Genomic DNA, 9,508 nt, shown 5'->3' with positions numbered 1-9,508 from the left:
AGTTTGAATTACAATAAATATTTTGGATTTGAAATGAGAATAGAAGATAAAGAAAGGTTTTAGGTACATTTCACTGGAAATTAAAAAATTTTATAAAGTGTTTCGTGTCTATTATGAAATTTCTAAACTACAACTTGGGTGCGGATAGTTTTCTTTTGAAATTAGTCATGTAACTACCAGAATATTAATTTGTTAGTAAAGGTGCAAAGTTATTCTTGCATAAAGTATTATGGCATGTAATAAAAAATTATTTGTAGTTTTTTTTTCTAGACCTATCTTATTTTTTATTTTAGTACAGTAAAAATTTTTTAGATATTATTATACATCTTTACGAACTCAAATATACATTTAAGAAAAAGTTTTAAAGAAATTATTTTACACCACTCAACTATAATTATAAAATTTCTTCAAATTTTTTTATTATATATACAAATCTACACTAAATTTTAATTATAAGGCTAGTATTTATATGGAAACAATCTTTGTTAAAATTTTATAGTATGTTTAAATACTAAGTTTACACGTTTAAGAACAATTTATTTGGAAAATCTTAAAGCTCAAATAAAATGTTGAACTAATCAAGCCCATTTTTTTAATAAATGATTAATTATCAAGAACAGTATTGCTAAAGTTTATTGTTTCTTTCAAGTATTTTCACAGAATTATGCACAATTAGAAATTGTTATTTATTACTGTATCTAAACATGTGTTTTAGGCAAAAGTAAAAAAAAAGTCTCAAAAATATTCAGTTTTTGTAATGATAAAAGTAGTATTTAATTTTTTTTTAAAATCTATTCTCATATGTTAGTTATTTCTTCAGTTTAAGTTTTGTTACCTGTTCAAGTAATAATAAATAAAAATGATATACTTCTGTAATCATTAAATTATTTTGATAAGCAAACCAAAAGCATTTACTATTTCAAAGAATTTAATTCATTGATCAACTATAAACAGTTTAACTTTGCATCAAATTTTACAGTGTACTACTATAGTAAGGGTATAGGAGGAGTTAAGAACATTTTTTTACATAGTTAAATATTGGTGAGTATATTAAAAATAAAAACTAAAAGTCTTTTTTTATAGAATATAAAAACTTATTAACTTTTAAGATAAAGAAACTTTTAGAAAATTTTAACATAGAAACATATGCACCGCACTTTTTTTTTCTTCTTTTTTGAATTAAAAAAATTTAATTAATTTAAATTTGAGGTTTTATATCTTACATAACTAAATAAAAATATAATCAAAAACAACTACAATAAAAATTTATAATTAAGTTCTGCAAAAAATAAAAATTAATAAAAACAAGTTAAAAAGCAGTTAATATACATGCTTGCATACTAATAAACCAAAAGTTAATTTTCTTTATCAACAAACCAAAACTAGCTAAACATAAACTAGTATAAATATGCACAAAACTAACTAATCATATACTAAAACATAAACATGACAAAATACAATTTGGCGGTGCAAAACAATCACAGATTCAAACAATTCTAAATTTACTCAGTATATGGTTTATTCAACAAAAAAAAAAGCCCTCAAAAATGTTGGACAAGGACCAGGTGCACGAAAAAATCTGCTTGGTTATAGAGTGGTATACCACTTGGATATAGTTTTGTCTTGTCTAGGACATAACTTCTCAACAAGATTTTTTTGTAGCTGTATTTAAATAAAAATTTTGGAACACTAGTCCAAAATTTAGGACTTAAATACCTTGAGGAGTTAATGTCAAGCATTGTTTAAGCTTTTCAATTACAAAATTATTGTTCTTGAATTTCTTATATTGTGTGAAAAAACCATAATAGCTGGAGTAAAACAAATGTGGTCAACCTCAAATCCTCTCAAAGTATTCAGTATCATCTTACAATACTAACTTGCAAATTAGAAATGTCATTAAATATAAAAATACCATTTTTTGCAAACAAGGAATTTGTTGGGAGTCAGTGAAAGCAAACAATAAAAATATCTTAAAATTATTTTTTGCATACTAACAATTAGCTTTAAATGACAACTACAGGGTTTGAAAATTTTAGACGGCACCCAGTTTAGCTTATAATCAATGAACATAACTTGTTAGAAAAGTTTTAACCGTGTAGTTTACTAATAATAGAACTTTTATTTGCATTTTTTATTTTTCAATTAAAAATATTTGATTTGATACAGTCCCTGGAAAAAATCATAAAAATTAGTTTTAGGAACTTAAATTTCTATGTAACTGCTTTAGATATATTTATGATTATATTTTCTGAATGTATCCTCACTTTTCTTATCATTTTAAATAATTTTAACTACATCAACACTAATAATCCCCTCTCAATAATAAACGTAATATAAAGGTTTGCCACTGGTTTTTGAGAAATTTATTCAAGGTTTTTTTTTATTATTTCAGGTATTTTACACTACATTTTTTCGGGTCTATTTTTAGCTTAAAGTTAAATTTAACGTTTAAATCTGTGTTAGTTAGTATCACTACATTGAAAGATACTGCAAAGCTATTTTACATGTGTTTTTTAATATATATTATTTAATTATTTAACTAATATATTTTATCTATATGATAGATATTTTGTGTCAAATCAAAGTTTTACAAGACACACACTTTCAAAAACACTAAATATAATTTGATCAATTTAAGTTTAATTAACAACTAGACATCTAAGGAAGAGAATAAAAGAACACATACCAAAATGTGTAGAGAACTTTTGCCTGTCAGATAAGAAAGAAGATATACCAGTTAAGGTTTTAAAGCATCTAAACGTTCATCTATTTCAGAACATTTAGTTAATAATCCAACTTGTGCAAACAATTATAATATAGATAGAATTAAAATTATTAAAATTTGTAGTAATGTTTTTCATTTGATTAAATTAGAAGCCATTTGTATTTTCTTAAGAAAACCCATTTTATGTAAGCAAAAAGATTTTGACTAAACTGTTTCTTTATTTTTGTAAATTTTATAAGAAATATTTTCATTTTATTATTTTGAGTTTTACTCTAGATCAATTATAACAAAAATGGACTTATTTGGTTTTAACTTTTACTAATTGCTTTTGTCTTTTATTAATCTCTTGATTACTTTATGATTATTTGATTACTTGGTTATTATATAAGTGTGTAAAATCTTATTATTTGTTATCATTGTACTTTACTGAGGAGAATTGATCGAAATATATTTAGTGTTTTTGAAATTGTGTGTCTTGTATAACTTATTGTAATATACTGGTCACTTATGTTCCAAAATCAAAGTTTTACTAATTAAAATGTAAAAACTGTTTTAAGTTTCAGGTTTTTCTAAGTTTTTTTTTTTTTAATTTCTCAAATTCCAGGTTTTTCCAGATTTTGAGGCAACCCTGAATATAATAAATATTTATAAAGTATCCTTCAACACTCTAATTAAAAAGTATACTATAGTTAAGAAATTAACAATATCTTCTCAAACAAAAAGAAAAATCTCAAATTTATATTTTAAATCAAATTTATACTATCATTTTTTTCTTGGCAGTATATTTTTCAAGCTGTACTTATGCTTCAATTTTCACAAATTTAGAGTTTTAAGATGCACCAAAGGTGTATTGTTTTCTCAATAGTCTTACACTTGATTACCTTGAAACTTTGTAAAATTGTTTGTTCTAAAAAGTTCTCTTATCTAATTTTTTGTGTAATTTTAAAATCCTTTTGTTATGATGTCACAGCTAAAACCCTAAAAAAGTACCACTGGAAAAAGATGCACTGTTTTCTCAGCCTTCTTACTTTTGTTCGCCTAGAAACATAATGTAAAATTGTTTGTTCTAAGAAGTTATCTAACCTACATTTTCGTTTGTACGAGTGTAAGAAGGCTGAGAAAACGGTGCACATTTTTCCAAACTTACTTCAAAAGGTAGTTTTTAGGCTTTAAGTGTGACATCATAAAATTAAGGTTTCACAAAAAAACGAAATTGTAAGTAAGAGAACTTGTTAAGATGTACAAGACTACAAAGTTTCAAGGAGATCGAGAATATAACTATCAAGAAAACAGTGCACCTTTGGTGCACCTTAAAACTATAAAGTTGTGAAAATTGAAGCAAAAGTACTGCTCAAAAATTACCACCCAGAAAACAATGATACTTATACTTGAAATTTTGTCCACAAGACCAAGTTCTTATAAAAAAATAACAATTTAATGGACTAGTCAAAAAAACCATGTTTTCAGATTATTTTTAAAAAATTTAAAAGTTTTCTCCCATTTTAACTGCAAAAACCCAACATTTTTAAATATTTAGTAACATCAAGGCTATAAAAACAAACTGCTCGATAAGAAAGTTTCACAAATTAATAACCTACTCATAAAATTTATTTTAGAATTTAGAAGCATTTATGTTAAAAAATATCAGTCAAAGTCAACCCTTTGCCACAATCAATGGTTTCTGGGCAAGCATTGAGCTTACAAAAACTTATGTTGTGCTAATAATTAATAAAAAAACATATTTGGCCTGATGTATATGAACCATGCAACTAGTAGCAATACCACCCCAGGAATATATACAATTTTACTTCTATTTGCAATAAAAGTTTGTAACATAATAGTTGTTGCTCTTGTAGAGAGGGCAACAAGAAAAATGTGAACGTACATGAAATTGAAATCTTTGGGAGGAGACGGTGTGGTGCCCATGGTAGACTATGATTTTCATGGTTAATAATTGGCAGAAATGGGTTTAAAAATGAGTACATACTATTTTTTCCCTTTAACAATTAATTTCATTAATTAGTTTAAGTTTAAAAAAATCATTTAAGTTAAAATTAAATTTTATCAAAGTTTGATGATTGAAAGGTCTTTTTCCACACCAATCTATTGACCATAGTTGTGAGCATTCACATTTTTCTTTGTAAAGTGTAAAAAAATGAAAACAGTACCTTACAGCTGATCTATGATCTAAAAAGGGCTTTCAACACACCAGGTTCGTTGGCCACAGTTCTGAGGTCACATTTTTCTTTCTTTTAAAATGTTTTGACACAATTATTTTCAATCTATAGCTTTTAGAGTTAGGAGAGAATAATTTACTATACTTTCTCAAAACAAGTTTAACAAAACAACCTACTATAAAAATTATTTTCTTAATAAATAAATACTGCTTCAGTCAGCTGCAATAGTACTGCTAAAAATTGATTGGCTAAAGTTTATTTACTGTTTTTCTGAGTTGAATTAGTTTTAAAAAACTGTATAAAATCAGTCAAAAATTGAATTTAAGGTTGGTTACTGTCCAAGGATTAGGGTTTTTATTTAAATTTTAGATAAAATTGGTTGAATTAGGCTTTGGAATAGGATTCAGTTAGCGGTTTAAATGTTAGTAATTTAATGCTTATTGTTACTGTATTTGATTTTCAAAAACATGAAACTATGTTTGAAAAAAATCTTAAGCAGCACTACTGGCAATAATTTATAAAGCTATAGAATTTTGGAGCAAATATGCTATGTTCAATGTCCTATAAACAAAAGAGTGTTTAAGTTCTATTAAGATAAAAACTTAAAAATAGAACTGAACATTTAAACAAACAAGACAAAAACACAAAGTGAGCAGTCAGGGTTTAGAGCAGGGTTTGCTTAACTCGTTTTCATTAAGTTTTCTCCTTGCCTATAATTCTAAAATTATTGTCCTCCTTTACTAGTTAACTATATACTAAAAATTTCGCAGCTTTACTAACTATTTCCCTATGATAGCCAAATCACCCTGAAAGGGCTGTTTTAAGGGGACATAATATTAGTGTTTAGGGGTCCATAGTGTACAATTTAGGAAACACTGGTTTAAAGGGTAAATTAACAGTATAAAAGCGGTGCCCTGCGAAAAAGAGATATAACGAATAACATTGAAGACTAAACGATTTATTTGTCTGATAATTTTTCAAAGTGTCAAAGTATACCAAAATGTTATTTGCTTATTGCAGTATAAAACACGGGGCTAGTTTAACTGATGATAACGTTTTATCTTATCTTCAAGCTAGCAACTATTAAGCACTTTTTTTTTTATTCATTGTTTTGTTTGTGTTGGTCCACTAAAAAAAATGAATTTTATAGAACTTACTTATCAAGTTAACACATTTCGTTCTGGATGATTATTTTAAACTTATACAAGATGTTTGCATAGTTAAACATAGAATTTTATTTTCATAAATGATTTAATATCATACAAAAACTGCAAGTATAAGAAAAATTAAGTCAGTGAAAAGATAAAGAACAAAAGAATAAAGGGTCGAAGGAGTAATCTAAAGGCTTATGAGCCATTTCTAGACCAAAAGATAAATTAAAAAAAAAAAAAGAAGAATTACTGACCGAGGGTAAGGGTTAGGGGTAACAGTGATGGTGAAAATTTAAAAAAATAAAATAAAATAAGTTACCAAAGGTTAGGGGTAACAGTGAAAGTGAAATAAAATGAATAATAAAACTAAATTAACAGAAATAAGAAATTAAAATTAAAAATTAAATTAAAATATATAAAAAATGCAATACGTGCAAAAATCTTTCCGTGCAAAATTGTCTGCTCGTGCAAAAATGTCTTCGTGCAAAGGTGACCCTTCGTGCAAAAGTGTCTTTGTGCAAAAGTATCTTCGAGCAATTTGGTCTCCTCGTGCAATTTTGTCCGCTCGTGCAAATTTGACACCTACCCACTTATAAGATATTTATAAATGCATACTTTAGAATTTTAAATTATTATATTTAAATTCAAGCAGGTTAATATGACACAAAACATAAAGTTTCATAACTTTTATATTTGTTCTGTATGTTTTTATGCGTTTTGTTCATTATAAACTAAAAGTTTAAACAGTAAGCAGCTCTTTTCTAAGAAATATAAAATCTATCAAAATAAAGTATTTAACAAAAACGTTGTTTTGTATGAAAAATTATAACAAAAGCTATGCTGTTGATAGCACATAGTTAGTCATAAAAAGTTTTTTATTAAAACAAACAAAGAAAATAGTTTAACTTGATGAAAATTATAATTAAGTTATAAATTAGTTTATCTGAACAATTTTTGTTAAAAATATTATTATTTTTGTAAATAATGAGGTTATTTAAACAATGTTAACAAAAAACACACGAATTTATTAACTAAGATTAATTTTGATTTATTAACAGAATAAAATTAATTGTAAGAAACTCAGCACTAAATTTTTCTCCCGATCCATGCTTGGCATGAGTTTGTATTGCTGCTTAATTGCGTTCGTTCAGCTGGGCGCTTTGGTATGCGCCTGTAATCTAGCTGCTAAGTGGCTTGGAATGGTATGAGAACGGTATGAGGGTGGAAGCCCTGTTACTCGTTGTGCTACGTCGGTCGGGTGTCAGCTCATTTGCAGTTTAACAAAAAAAGAAAACCATGACTAAAAACGCATAAGCATGTTGTTAAAGGGAAGCATGTATTCACTAATTCACTAATCATTAATGATTAGATAGCTATAAAAAGTTAAACAAACATCATACTTTATAAAACAAAAATGCTTTATATAAACTTTATTTAAAATAGCTGTAAAAAACTTAGCTTTTGTTGTCTAAAGCCTAATCAAATTTTTATTAAGTTTTAACCAAAGTAAGGAACCAAAGTACATCTTTAAGTAGTAAAAAATTTAGAAGTTTGTTTAGTTTGTTAATGTTAATTTTTACTCATATTTTATTTTCTTTCTTTATAATTATCAGCTTAACTTAACTGTTTTGACTGGAACTATTTAACTAGGTAATTTTTTTACATATCATTGAGAATATTTTTCTATTATTAAGACAAGTTTATTACTAATTTTAAATAGTTCTTTGTTTTTAGTATATCAAGTAAAAAAGTTTTCATTCCACATGTTAGCTCCATAATGTAAGGATTTTTTTTTAATTCGTATATAATAATAGTACAGAACTTAGGTTTATATTTAACTAAAAAATAAATAAAAAAGACTTATTATCAAGATTTTACATACTGATATTTTTAGATTGTTTAAAGTTAAAAAGTTTTTATTTACCTTAGAAAATTTTATTCCAGCTGTTCTTTTTATTAATTCTGTTCTAAACAAATAATAAAAATTAATGATAATGTTCGTAAAATTTTGTTCTCAAATGTTTTATTTAACTGACATGCAATTTTATTTTCGACAATTTCTTAAGGTTTTTTATTGAGTTTTCTAATATACAATAGATTTATTAAGTTATTTTTTTTCAAAGATTAAACCAATGATTATTATATACTGAGACTACCTGCAAGTTTTGGTATTTAATTACCTATATTAGTCATAATACAATTTTCGTTAATTAAATAAACTGTATTTAATATATTTGTTTTAAACAACGGATTTGAATTTTTATATACAATTTGTAAGTTCATAACTTTTTTCGGATTTTTTTAGTTTTAATTTATCTAAATTTAATACAGTAAAATATATTGAAAATTTAAATATTTTTCTATTATTAGTTTTGTTTTTTTCAAAGCTGAAAAAAGCATTATAAACATAGAGTTTTTCTGCTAATTATTGCGTAGTACGCACAATGCGTACTTAACTGGCAGTTCATATCTAAGAAATGCGTACTTAAGCGGCAAATTAAGAACAAAAAAATTGTCAGCCCCCTTTGAAAAATGTCTAGACACGCCCCTGCAGCAAACTTTGTAAGTTCCTTAACTTTATATTACGCACAGAAAAGTTTTTTTGTTTTCACCGCAAAACAAATTGTATCTTGATATTAACTTTATAGCAAATAAAACTTTATACTTCAGACAACTTAACAAATATATAGTAAATAAATTAATTTCTAATTTTTTTTAATAATAAACAGTTTTGCATAATTTCGCGTGGATTTTATTGGTAGTCGTGCAGTTTATTTGCCAACAATATCAAAAACTTAAGTATAAAGCTAACGGATACTAAAACAGAAAAGTAATTATGGTTAGTAAATTTTACTATATAGTAAATATTCATAAACTCTTTGAAACTAACTATTTTTTAAATTAAAGAAAGCAAATGCAGCAACTCAGTTATACTTGTAATCAAAAGTCAATGTTCATGTATGAGAATTACTTTGACTTATATAGCTATGTATAAACAAAAAAAAATTTAAAGTTTATGAAAAAAAAAAACCTTTTTATACTTAACTTATACTGTCAAACTGATTATTTTTATACATAGTTTTTTTTTTTTTGGTATCATATGTATTATTTTAATACTTATTTTAAATACTATAAATGTCACTATTTCATGGTTACTTATTAACTTATGCATTAGTTAGGTTTTTGAGTATACCTAAACACTTATTAATTGTTTTTCAAATATTTAAAACTTATTAAACGCAACTTGTTTAAAGCTGTAGTATGGTAACTTGACATCTTACATTGTTTACATAAAGAATTTAAGATATGTACTCGTCAAAATTTCAAACGTAGGTTTCAAACTTAAAAAAATAAATTTTTAATAAGAATGTTTGAAATATATAAAAGTAGTACTATTCTAAAAGCAATAAAAACATAAAATAAAGTTATAAAAAAATTTCAGTTTTACTTCCTAA

The sequence above is a fragment of the Thalia democratica genome, chromosome 7 (assembly GCF_965202585.1).
Source record: "Thalia democratica chromosome 7, ktThaDemo2.hap1.1, whole genome shotgun sequence".
NCBI lineage: Eukaryota > Metazoa > Chordata > Thaliacea > Salpida > Salpidae > Thalia > Thalia democratica.
The sequence above is the reverse complement of the archived record's forward strand: the minus strand, read 5'-3'. Positions refer to the sequence as shown.